The following is a 13,965-nucleotide window of genomic DNA, read 5'->3' as shown; positions in this document are numbered from 1 at the left end:
CGGTAACTTCCGAAGCACATTTTTAAGAACTTTTTGGGTCAAATTCAAATATAATCATTTCATTAAGTTCTCGACTCCAAACTCACATGTGAGGCTCTAGTTTCACTCTATCATTTTCCGGGTCGTTACAATAACATTCAAAGATGTGGTTAGGTTGAATTTGGATTTTACTACCTCTTCTAATCCTTTTTTAGATTTTAAGAGAAAGATTAAGAAGGTTAAACATGTACTTTACATATGAAGTAAGGAAACCTTTGGAAACATTTTTCAGCAACTCATCATTAGAGAAGAGATAGCAAGAATTAAGGAGAAGCTATTTGAAGAATGTCCCACATGTGAGAATAGAAATATTATGCAGAGAGCCAAAGATGAATATAATAAATATCTTTATTTTGAAGAAATGTTTTGGCAACAAAAAGCAGAGTATGAATGGTTTGAAAGTGGGGATAGGAACACCAGATTCTTTCATAGTCTAGTTAAAGGGAGGAGACAAAAAATGAATGTGGCTAGAATTCTGTCACGCCCCGAGCGTACACTCTGGACGTGCCTGGCACTTGAGAACTATTGCTGGCCCCAAGCGAACCCTTGGCCTGGCTTACTTACCCAGCGGAAGACTTAACTCAACACAGATACATCTATGAAAAAAAAACTGGAATGTTATAAAGGAAATATTCAACTGGCCATTAAGGTAAACTTAAGTCTCAACATAAGATAATGACAATGAAAAGACTAAAGAACTAACATCTGACTGTCTATGAAGCCTTTAAAAAAACTGAGATGGATGTCGGGACAAACCCCACAACATCATAATGAACTAATGAAATAAATGAAAGCAATAAAAGGAGACCTCCGGAATGCTCTGGAATGCTCATTCGATCAACGATGCGCTGGATGCCGATCCTAGTTATGTGTGTCTGCATTATAATAAGATGCAGGCCAACTGGCATCAGTACATTGAATGTACGGGTATGCGAGTTGGAATGCTAAATACAGCATATGCTTCAAAGGAATCTGAAGAACTTACCTGGCTCAACTCAACTCAACATAACTAAACTCATTTCAATATAAAACAGTTTAAAACAAGTGCAATATAAAGAAAAACTGTTTTAAAAACATGATGTCAACTCTGTGTGTATGCAAGGATACATATAATTCTGAAATGTATGTAAAAATACAATAAACTGTGTATATAAGAATACAATAACTTCTGTGGGAGTTTCTCTAACTGACAACCATCACGTAAGAGCTATTGTGATGATACAACGTTTTGCCTCACGCTTCCAGGGCCGTCCCATACCTTGCCATAAGTATAGAACCTGAACTACTAATCCACTAGTCTATGCTAAAAAGCACTAAAGGAATCATCTAAAAAGTATGACGCTTTTCTACCCATGATGGCTACATGGTATATGGGGGCTGTGAGTTGTCTAAACTCTCTCCCATATAAGTGCTCAATACTACTCCCAAAATATAATATAATATTAGCTCTTATGTTTAAAAACATACTCCCTTCTGTGATTTGAGATTTGTGCTCAAAACTTAGCTCAAAGGCTACCTTGGAAATCAAGTTTCCCCTCTTGCTTTATTATGAAAACATATACTCTTTTCTGAAAACTAGCTCAAAGTTCTTTGAAAATATCAGTTTCCGTTCTTAGTTAAATTTGAAAACATTTAAAATCTATTTGGGAATACATAGTCCCCATATACTTTTGAAGAAATGAACTTCAAATCTGAACTCTTTGCTTAACTCAACTTGAACTTTAAGTCTTAAAACAAAGTTAGAGCGCTTGTAAAAGACCTTTGAAAACTTTGATGAACTTCTATTGACTTGACTCTTAACTTTACTTGAATTGACTCTTACCTCTCCTTGAATTGAATTATGGATTCAAGGATTATGACTTGTGATAGGAAAGGTCTCATGATGTTTAGGAATGATTTTTGATAGCTAAACATCATGAGAAAAGTCACGAAATCACCGTCTTGGAACAAGTCCACGACGCGGAGATGTTTTAAATAATTACTTACGAAATTTAATTTTGAGACAGAGAAGTCCGTGTCCTGACTGCGACGTGGAGCAACATTTTGCTCACTGGGGGATCAAGTTCGCGACGCGGACTTGCGTGCCACATGCTCGCCTTTTCCTTCTTCATTTTCCAGCCCCAATTCGCCTAAACTCGACTATTGTTCTCAAATTCATTTTAGATTCTGATACCCAACATATGTACCTAAGAACCTAACTCAAAACAACTCTATAATTCGACTCAAAGATCTCAGAAACTCTTCAATTCATCTCAATTCAAGAACAACATTCAAATTCAAGAATACATGTCAAGAACATCAACTTTCAAACTTTTTTAGGACGAATTTCGCTGAACTAAACATGTTTGGCGCGTGGGTGAATGAACCCAACACTATGAAAGACTCACATACCTTGTAAGATCAATTCCTTGGCGAATCCACAACCAAAACCGATCGTTCTTGGCAAATTCTTGCTTTTCCTATTCTCATTTCCTTTATTTTCTCTTTTCTTCAAGCCCCAGCGTATTTTCCAATTGACTAAGCTGAAATCCTTCTGATTTGACCCTTAATTAATTCACTAAAATGAATTAAATTAATTGGATAAGGAAAAGACTAGATTAATCTACCTTTCAAAAATCCGGATTAGACTTTCCTTAATCTAACAACCCAACTTCCAAAGGGCCTAACTTACCCATACGAACTCAAAATCGCGCAAACTCAGCGGCGTTAGAAAGACCATTCCAAGTGATTTCCAACCATATATGGAAGTACACATAATTCACCCTGATCTAGGAGTTATGGACGTTTGAAGTTGATCAAAACTTAACTTTTTTCCTAGCTTAAACAAATTTCCAGATTTTCATTATTTCCAAAAATGACTATTTCTAGTTCTAAGCTTCTTCCTAGCTATTTCAAATTGTGAGATGTTACAATATCTCCCCCTTGGGAACATTCATCCTCGAATGAGATTATTCTTACTAGGCTAAGGGTGGTCACATCAAGTTCAAACACCCAACTAACAAATGCAAACACACAACATGTTCACTCATAATTTAAAGGGTACTAAGAAGAGAATTAGTACCTTGGTCTGCATTTTCTCCGAACTCATAGAGATGTGGATATATCTTCTTCATATCCTCTTCAGCTTCCCAAGTAGCTTCTTCAACAAATTGGTTCCTCCAAAGGACTTTGACTGATGCTACCTCTTTTGTCCTTAACTTACGAACTTGGCGATCTAGAATCTGAACAAGAATCACCTCATAAGATAAGCTATCCTTGATCTTAATATTTTCAGTTGGTATGATCAATAAAGGATCGCCCATGCACTTCTTCAACATAGAGACATGAAATACCGGATGAACCACTGCTAACTCTTGTGGTAGCTCCAACTCATAAGCTACATTGCCAATCCTCTTGGCTATTCGATAAGGTCCAATATACTGGGGACTAAGCTTCCCCTTCTTACCAAACCTCATCACACCCTTCATGGGTGAAACTTTCAAGTATACCCAATCATCAACTTTGAACTCTAACGCCGTTCTCCTAACATCAGTGTAGAATTTTTGACGACTCTGTGCCATCTTCAACCTCTCTTGGATCACTTTCACCTTTTCCATAACTTGATGAACTAGATCTGGTCCTATCAACCCTGCTTCACAAACTTCAAACCATCTAATAGGAGATCTGCATCTTGTCCCATAAAGAGCTTCATATGGAGTCATCTGGATGCTAGAGTGGTAACTATTATTGTATGCAAATTCAATAAGGGGTAGGTGATCATCCCAATTACCTTTGAAATCAATCACACAGGCCCTCAACATATCTTCTAATGTCTGAATAGTGCGCTCTGCTTGCCCATCTGTCTAAGGATGAAAGGCAGTACTTAAGTTCACTTTTGAACCCAAGCCTTTTTGAAAAGACTTCCAGAATTGTGTAGTAAATTGAGCGCCCCTATTTGATATAATCGAAATAGGGACTCCATGAAGTCTTACCACCTCATGAATATATAACCTGGCATAATCCTCTGCTGAATGGGTGGTCTTTACCAGCAAAAAGTGGACTGATTTTGTCATTCTATCGACAATCACCCAAATAGAATCATGCTGCCTGCGAGACCTTGATAAACATGTGATGAAGTCCATATTAATCATCTCCCACTTCCATTCCGGAAGTTCTATATTCTGAGCCAAACCACCGAGCCTTTGATGTTCTACTTTAACTTGTTGGCAATTTGGACACTTAACAACAAATTCTGTAATGCCCTTCTTCATACTATTCCACCAATACATCTCCTTGAAATCACGATACATCTTTGTGAAACCCGTATGAATGGAATATTTGGAGCTATGAGCTTCCTCCATGATCCTCTCTTCGAGTCCATCCACCATTGGTACACACAATCTACCTTGATATCTCAGTACACCATCTCCCCCTTGTTCAAAAGCTAATAATTTTTGCTTATGAACATTTGCCTTCAATTCAAGCAAAATAGGGTCTTGGTCTTTCTTGCCTTTTACTTCTGACACTAATGATGATTCATCCCCATTCATCACTACTACTTCTTCTATGGAATCCATAAGTCTGACTCCCAAGCGTGCAAGTCTATGCACATATGCTAGCTCTCTCTTTTCTTCTTCAACATGGGCGGTACTATCCATAGACAACCTGCTTAAGGCATCATCAACAACATTAGCCTTACCTAGGTGGTAAAGAATACTCATGTCATAATCCTTGAGTAACTCTAACCACCCCCTCTGTCTGAGATTGAGCTCTTTATGAGTAAAAACATACTGACTGAAGGCTCTTGTGATCGGTGAACACATCAACATGAACACCATAAAGATAATGACACCATATTTTCAAAGCAAATACTACAACAGTCAATTCTAAGTCATGGGTTGGGTAGTTCTTCTCATTAACTTTCAACTGTCTGGAGGCATAAGCTATTACTTTGTCATTCTGCATTAACACACAACCCAAACCAACTCTAGATGCATCACAATACACCACAAAACCTTGCGTACCTTCTGGTAAGGTCAATACTGGAGCAGTAGTTAACCTCTTTTTTCAATTCCTGAAAGCTTTTCTCAGAAGCTTCAAACCATTGAAACTTAACTGTCTTCTGAGTCAATTTGGTCAAAGGAGACGAAATGGACGAGAACCTCTCTACAAACCTCCTATAATAGCTAGCCAAACCCAAGAAACTCCTAATATCAGTTGGAGATGTGGGTCTAGGCCAATTCTGACTGCCTCAATTTTTTGAGTATCAACCTTAATTCCCTCTCTAGACACAATGTGGTGTAAGAACGCCACAGACTCAAGCCAAAACTCACATTTAGAGAACTTAGCATATAACTCCTTATCTTTAAAAGTCTGAAGAACTATTATGAGATGACTAGCATGATCTTCTTCATTCCTTGAATAGATTAGTATGTCATCAATGAAGACGATAACAAACATATCTAAATAAGGCTTGTAAACTTTATTCATAAGGTCCATGAACACTACAGGTGCATTAGTCAAACCGAACGACATGACCAGAAAATAATAATGACCATAACGGGTCCTGAATGCTGTCTTGGGCATATCACACTCCCTTACTTTCAACTGATGGTAGCCAAATCTGAGGTCAATCTTAGAAAAACAGAAGCACCCTGAAGTTGATCGAATAAATCATCAATTCTTGGGAAGAGGATACTTGTTCTTGATGGTAACCTTGTTCAACTGACGGTAATCTATACACATCCTAAGGGAACCATCTTTTTTTTGCACAAATAAGACCGGAGCGCCCCAGGGTGAGACACTTGGTCGAATAAAGCCCTTATCTAAGAGATCCTTTAACTGCTGTTTAAGCTTTTTCAACTTTGTTGGTGCCATTCTATATGGAGGAATAGATATCGGATGATTATTTGGAAGAAGATCTATACTGAAGTCTATCTCTCTTTCAGAAGGGACTCCGGGAAGAGCATCAAGAAAGACTTCTGGAAACTCTCTTACTACTGAAACTGACTGAATAAGAGGTATCTGAACACTAGAGTCATTAACTCGGACTAAGTGATAGACACACCCCTTAGAAACCAACTTCCTTGCCTTAAGGTACGAAATGAAATGACCCTTAGGCACTGCTGAATTGCTTTTCCACTCTAAGACTGGCTCATTTGGAAACTAAAACTTGACAACTCGAGTATTCTACAATCAACTGAGGCATAACAGGAATGAAGCCAGTCCATACCAAGAATGACATCAAAATATACCATGTCTAACTCAATTAAATCAGCCATGGTACTCTCGTAATTGACGAAAATGGAACAATCACGATTGACTTTCTCTGCTAGAATAGACTTACCAAGAGGTGTGGAAACACTGAATGGTTCACTAAGTTGCTTAGGAATTACATCAAAATTCATAGCAACATATGGAGTTACAAAAGATAAACTCGCTCCTGGGTCTAGCAAGGCATAAACAGCAAAGTCAAAGACTTGGATCATACCAGTGACAACATCTGGCGAATCCTCTTGCTCTTGGCGATTGTTGATAGCATATAAGCGGTTTGTTTCTTCGCTAGTACCAGAAGTTGCCCCTATAGGTGCAACTTTGTCTGGTGGAGCAACTGAAGAAGATTGGGTTCTATTGCCCCCATTACCATTTCCCTGCTTGTTCTTTGGACACTCTCGCATGAAATTCCCATTCTGACCACACTTGAAACAACCAGTGGAGCCCTCACGACAAGTACATGAGTGGTTCCTACCACACTTGGCGCATGCAGGAGGCTTACTACCCCCTTGTGCCACGCTACCCTGAGAATAAGCAGGTTTAGCTCTGAAGTTTTGATTATTGTACTCACCTTTGTTCTTAGGTGCAGGTACACTAGCAGATAATGGAGCATGTCCCTTCTGTTTATGTTGGAAAGATGACCGGTTGACACTACTCTTCTGCTGCCCGGACTCATTCCCTGTCTTTGCTCTCTTGTTCTTAAACTCTTCTCTATCCCTTAGCTTTTCTTCCTCAACTTGCTGCACATATACCATTAACCTCGATATATCCATGTCCCCAATTAGCATTGTAACCCTACCTTCCTTGCTCAATAGACAAGACAGCTCAGCAACAAACAAGCTCATTCTACTCCTCATGTCCGCAACCATCTCCGGAGCATAACGGGATAGTTGGGTGAACTTCAACCCATACTCATGAACACTTAGCGACTCCTGTTTAAGGGTAAGAAATTCTTGTACCTTAGCCTCCTTCAGTTCTCGGGGAAAGAAACGTCCCAAGAAAGCCTCCTCAAAACAATCCCAACTTGCAGGTGGTGCATCCTCAGCTCTACCCTCTTTCCACTGATCAAACCAGGTCCTAGCAACATTCTTAAGTTGATAAGAAGCTAGTTCAACTCACTCAGTATCGGCAACATGCATGACCTCAAATACCTTCTTCAGTTCCTCAACAAAATTCTCTGGATCCTCTGTAGTGCTCGAACCCGTGAAACTTAGAGGGTTCATCCTCAAGAACTCACGAATCCTTGAAGTGTCAGCCCCTTCTTGTCGAGCTCCCCTTTGCTGCCCAACCGGGTTGGTCACAACCTGACTTAGCATTCAGATAGCTTCAAGGAACTCAACATTAGTGACTTCCCCGTGCGGTTTCACTTTAGGTGCATTCGGTAACTCTTGCTTCTCAATTTTCCTCCTAGGTGGACGACTTCTGACAGCTTTTCGTGGAGGCATGATTATCTGAAAACACGCGCAAGCACGAATTTGAAGGAAACTTTTAGAGATCAAACTCTAACGCATGAAATGAGTATGAAAGAATTGAGATAATTTTCCTAAATGTTGCAGCCTCCTAATTATCGATGTGGCACGCTTCACATCGATAACTAGGACTCTACAGACACGGCTTCATAGACTCCCTAGGACCCTTGAACTCTGTGCTCTGATACCAAGTTTGTCACGCCCTGAGCCAACACCCTGGATGTGGCTGGCACTCGAGAATCATTGCTGGCCCCAAGCGAACCCTTGGCCTGATTTACTTACTCAGCGAAAGACTTAACTCAACACATATACATCTATGGAAAAAAACTGGAATGTTACAAAGGAACATTCAACTGGCCATTAAGGAAAACTTAAGTCTCAACATAAGATAATGACAATGAAAAGACTAAAGAACTAACATTTGTCTGTCTATGAAGCCTCTAAAACAACTGAGATGGATGTCGGGACAAACCCCACGGCATCCTAATGAACTAATGAAATAACTAAAAGTAATAAAAGAAGTCCTCCGGAATGCAATGAGGCTCACCAACTGACTCTGGAATGCTCACTGGATCAACGATGCGCTGGATGCCGATCCTAGTTACGTGTGTCTGCATCATAATAAGATGCAGGCAAACTGGCATCAGTAATTAAATGTACGGGTATACGAGTTGGAATGCTAAATACATATGCTTGAAAGGAATCTAAAGAACTTACCTGGCTCAACTCAACTCGACATAACTGAACACATTTCAATATAAAATAGTTTAAAACAAGTGCAATTGAAAGAAAAGTTCTTTCAAAAACATGATGCCAATTCTGTATGTATGCAAGGATACATATAATTCTGAAATGTATGTAAAAATACAATAAACTGTGTGTATAACAATACAATAACTTCTGTGGGAGTTTCTCTAACCGACAACCATCACGTAAGAGCTATTGTGATAATACAACGTTTTGCCTCACGCTGCCAGGGCCGTCCTGTACCTTGCCATGAGTATAGAACCTGAACTAATAAGTGGATCCACTAGTCTACGTTAAAAAGCACTAAAGGAATCATCTAAAAAGTATGACCCTTTTCTACCCATGATGGCTACATGGTTTATGGGGGCTGTGAGTTGTCTGAACTCTCCCCCATATCGGTGCTCAATACTTCTCCCAAAATATATTATAATATAAGCTCTTATGTTTAAAAACATACTTCCTTCTGTGATTTGAGATTTTTGCTCAAAACTTAGCTCAAAGACTACCTTGGAAATCAAGTTTCCCCTCTTGCTTTATTATGAAAACATATACTCTTTTATGAAAACTAGCTCAAATACTCTTTGGAAATATCCGTTTCCGTTCTTAGTTAAATGTGAAAACATTTAAAATCTCTTTGGGAATACATAGTCCCCATATACTTTTGAAGAAATGAACTTCAAATCTGAACTCTTTGCTTAACTCAACTTGAACTTTAAGTCTTAAAAAAAAGTTAGAGCATTTGTAAAAGACCTTTGAAAACTTTGATGAACTTCTATTGACTTGACTCTTAACTTTACTTGAATTGACTCTTACCTCTCCTTGAATTGAATTATGGATTCAAGAATTCTGATTTGTGATAAGAAAGGTCTCATGATGTTTATGAATGATTTTTGATAGCTAAACATGAGAAAAGTCACGAAATCACTGTCTTGGAACAAGTCTGCAACGCGGAGATGTTTTAAATAATTACTCATGAAATTTAATTTTGAGACAGAGGACTCCGCATCCTGACCGGGACGCGGATCAAATTTTTGCTCACTATGGGAGCAAGTCCGCGCCAGATCCTGCTCGACTCTTCCTTCTTCATTTTCCAGCCCCAATTCGCCTAAACTCGACTATTGTTCTTAAATTCATTTTAGATTTCGATATCTAACATATGTACCTAAGAACCTAACTCAAAACAACTCTATAATTTGACTCAAAGATCTCAGAAACTCCTTAATTCATCTCAATTCAAGAACACCATTCAAATTCAAGAATACATGTCAAGAACATTAACCTTCAAACTTTTTTAGGACGAATTTCGCTGAACTAAACATGTTTGGCGCGTGGGTGAATGAACCCAATGCTATGAAAGACTCACATACCTTGTAAGATCAATTCCTTGGCGAATCCACAACCAAAACCGATCGTTCTTGGCAAATTCTTGCTTTTCCTCTTCTCCTTTCCTTTCTTTTCTCTTTTCTCCAAGCCCTAGCGTATTTTCCAATTGACTAAACTGATCTTCTTTTGATTTGACACTTAATTAATTCACAAAAATGAATTAAATTAATTGGGTAAGAAAAAGACTAGATTAATCTACCGTTCAAAAATCCGGATTAGACTTTCTTTAATCTAACAACCCAACTTTCAAAGGGCATAACTTACCAATATGAACTCAGAATCGCGCAAACTCGGAGGCGTTGGAAATATCATTCCAAGAGATTTTCAACCATATCTGGAAGTACACCTAATTCACCCTGATCTAGGAGTTATGGCCGTTTGATGTTGACCAAAACTCAACTTTTTTCCTAACTTAAACAAATTTCCAGATTTTCATTATTTCCAAAAATGACTATTTCCAGTTCTAAGCTTCTTCCTAGCTATTTCAAATTGCGAGATGTTACAAATTCAAAATTCTCAAGGTTCGTGGTTAGAGGAGGAAGAAGATATAGCAACAGAAGACGTCGAGCATTTTCAGAATAAGTTTAAACAAGATAGGGATGCTACCGATTTCCCCTACTATCTCATATAGCAGAATTAATATCTGGTGGAGAGAATACTACTTTGGGGGGTCATTCCAGATGATGTAGAGGTTAAGAATGTTGTGTTCAGTCTTAATGGTGATAGTTCTAGTGGTCCAGATGGTCTCACAGGTAGATTCTATCAAGTATGTTGGGATATAGTAAGATTAGATATTATAAGGATGGTGCAGGAGTTCTTTGCTGGTAACACTTTCCAAAGTCTATAACTCATACTAATTTGGGCCTTATACCTAAGATGGACAATGTTCAAACTTTCTTAGATATAAGGCCTATTAGTTTGAGTAATTTTGTAAATAAGATTTTGTCTAGAATCATTCATAATAGATTGAAAAATATTCTTCCAAATCTAATATCTTCTAATCAGTCTGGATTTATCAAATGGAGAAATATTATTGAAAATGTCCTCTTGGCTCAGGAGTTGGTAACATACATCACCAAAAGAGGAAAACCTGTTAATGTTGTCATAAAATTGGACATGGCTAAAGCGTATGATAAAGTATCATAGTTTTCTTATGAAAGTTCTCAGGAAGATGGAGTTTTCGGACAGATTTGTAGATATGGTTTGGAGACTGATTTCTAATAATTATTACTTGGTATTGCTAAATGGTCAGTCTTATGGGTTTTTTCACTCCACTAGGGGAGTAAAGATAGGAGATCCTCTCTCCCCAACCCTATTTATTTTATCATCAAAGGTTCTTTCTAGATCTCTTAATTCCTTATTTGATGATCCTCAATTCATAGGACACGGGATGCCTAAGTGGAGTGCTAATCTAAATCATTTGGCCTATGCAAATGATACAATTATTTTTGCTTCAACTCATGAATATTCTTTGGGGAAAATCATGATTGTTTTGCAGGACTGTGAGAAATGATCTGGTCAAAAGGTGAACAAAGATAAGAGTTTTTACTATTTGCACTAGAACGTAGCTGTTGGGAGTTCACTCCAGGTGGAACAATGTACATGAATGAGTAAAGGTTCTTTTCCTATTAAATATTTAGGTTGTCCAATCATTTACTCAAGGAAAAGGAAAGAACATTACACAAAATTATTTGAAAGAGTAAGAGGGAAACTTCAAGTATGGAAAGGAAAGATGCTCTCATTTGGTGGTAAAGAAGTTCTTCTTACTAGTGTTCTTCAAAGTGTCCCTATTTATGTTCTTTCTGCTATTGCCCCCCCCCCCCTCTAAATGTGTTATTACGGAACTATATAGGATCTTTGCTAAATTTTTTTGGAGTAATAAGGAATCAGGTAGAAGTAAGCACTGGGCTGAATGGGCTAAGGTTTGTTTGCCAAGAGAAGGAGGACTAGGTTTCAGATCTATGTTTGATGTTTCTCAGGCTATGCATGCTAAATTGTGGTGGATATTTAGAACTCAAAATTCTTTGTGGTCTAACTTCTTATGGAATAAATATTGTAAGAAACAAATTCGTACTTTGGTACAATATATAAAGGCGGCTCTCAGGTTTGGAAACACATGTTGGAGAATAGAGAATGCCTAGAACAACACTTGTGGTGGGAATCCAGAGGGGGTACTTCTAATATGTGGTATGATAACTGGACCAATCTTGGTCCCTTACACTTACACCAGTCTGATATGCACACTTGTCACCCTATGAGATACATTGGAGAGTTTCTAATAGAAGAAGGTTGGGATTTTGATGCTTTACAAGATGCCTTACCAGTGTATGTTATGAAGCATATCAAGTTTAACATGTTTTTTGTGAAGTCAAGTGAACATGGAGATAAACCTTGGTGGACTGTCTAGTACATGGAAGTTTAGTGTCAAAACTGCCTGGGAGTTATTGAGACAAAAATATGATAAGAATGAGGATTTAAAACTATTATGGATTAAGGGGTTACCATTTAAATTCTCCTTTCTAGGTTGGAGAATTTAGAATGGTAAAGTTCCAATAGCAGGTTTAATGCATCTTTGGAATCCTACTATTTCTCATAATTGTAAGTGTTGTTCTATTCCCGTAGAGGAGACTATTGAACACCTATTCCTTACAGGAGAGGTTTCTATCAGAGTTTGGGATCATTACTTCAGGGTTGTTGGTCTCCTAGGTTCTATGCTTAATCTGAAATAGACAATTAGAAGGTGGTGGTCCTCGAAAGGTAGCTATAGAACTCAAGTAACTTTTCAGGTTGTTCCTATTGCCATTTTGTGGTGCATATGGAAGCGAAGGAACATTATTCGACATGGTGGTTCATTCTTAGAAAGTAAGGTTATTTGGGTGATTAATGACATTGTTTTGAAGGTAATTAAAGTCAGGTTCATAAGGGATATTGGAAGAAATAATTGGCCTGATATCATTATTGATTTACAGGGGTACAAAAATACCTATAGCATTAATATTGTGAGATGGATTCCACCCCTTTCAAATTGGGTGAAGTGTAATACTGATGATGCATCTAGGGGCAATCCAGAACCTAGCTCTGCAACCTTTTGCATTAGAGATTACTCTAGATCATTGGTTGTGGCTAAAGGTTTCAAAATACAAGATACCTCTAATTTGGTAGCTGAAGCTAGAGCTATTAGAGAAGGTTAGATTTTTTGTAAAGAGCATCTTTTATCACATGTCATCATCGAAACAAATTCTATGGCCATAGTACAAATTTTGGATGGGGTGTGGGATATCTCTTGGAGTGTGACCATAAATTGCTTGAGGAGATCTTTATCAGCAAGAGTACTACATACCTTTCGGGAAGGAAATACTCTTGCTGATTATTTTGCTAACCTAGTTTTTGATTTTGCAGGTGATTATCAATTTTGCCATTTTCAAGACATTCCTATGGAAGGGAAAATAATTCTAAACTTGGATAAAAGTGGAACTCCTCACATAAGAAGAAGACAAATGGATTGAACCAATACAATGACAACATCTTTATGCAAGTTCAGTAGAATACAACCCATTATAGGAAGCTCCAACAAAAGTTCAGTCAAGGTTCGAGTTAGAAAAACATAAAGGTACTGATGTTACAATTGGACTAACAAGGAGTAAAGCACAAAAACATACTGTTAGTGAGGGCTATTAATAAGGGCTATTAATGAGTACTAATGTATTCGAACAAGAGAATTGTTATCTTTATGGGTGTTTGGTATGAAAGGAAAATATTTTTCATGAAAAATGTTTTCCTTAAAAATAAGTAGATTTTTGACTTATTTTCTCATGTTTGATTGGTGAGTAAAAAATATTTTTCGGAAAAGATATTGTGTTTGATTTATGAATGAAAAATGTTTTTGAGAAATATCTTTTATTTTTACTAGAGTAGAAAATAATTTTTGAAATTGAAAATATTTTATAAAAACAAACATAAATTTGTTTTGGAGGGTGGGGGGCTTGGTGGGTGGGGTTGAGGGTAGGGGTGAAAAAAAATGAAATTTTGTAGTTGAAAATATTTTTAAAAACAAACTTAAAATATTATTTTTGGG

At 37.7% G+C, this 13,965-nt stretch overlaps 1 protein-coding gene across 2 annotated transcripts in view; it reads right to left on the bottom strand.

Moving 5' to 3' along the window:
* Positions 1–13,965, bottom strand: part of LOC107059637 (uncharacterized) — a 19,838-nt gene that overhangs the window by 4,488 nt on the left and 1,385 nt on the right. Inside the window, exon 3 of one of the 2 annotated variants that reach the window (XR_001472789.1) lies at positions 810–914. The exons of the other annotated variant lie outside the window; for it this stretch is intronic. The gene's annotated coding sequence lies outside the window, so the exon portion shown is untranslated. Of the gene's footprint in view, positions 1–809; positions 915–13,965 lie in introns of those variants that run through there. 2 annotated transcript variants of the gene reach the window in all.

This window comes from Solanum tuberosum, unplaced genomic scaffold, assembly GCF_000226075.1.
Source record: "Solanum tuberosum cultivar DM 1-3 516 R44 unplaced genomic scaffold, SolTub_3.0 scf00030, whole genome shotgun sequence".
Taxonomy (NCBI): Eukaryota; Viridiplantae; Streptophyta; class Magnoliopsida; order Solanales; family Solanaceae; genus Solanum; species Solanum tuberosum.
Note: the sequence above shows the minus strand (reverse complement) of the source record. Positions and strands in the feature narration are given on the sequence as shown.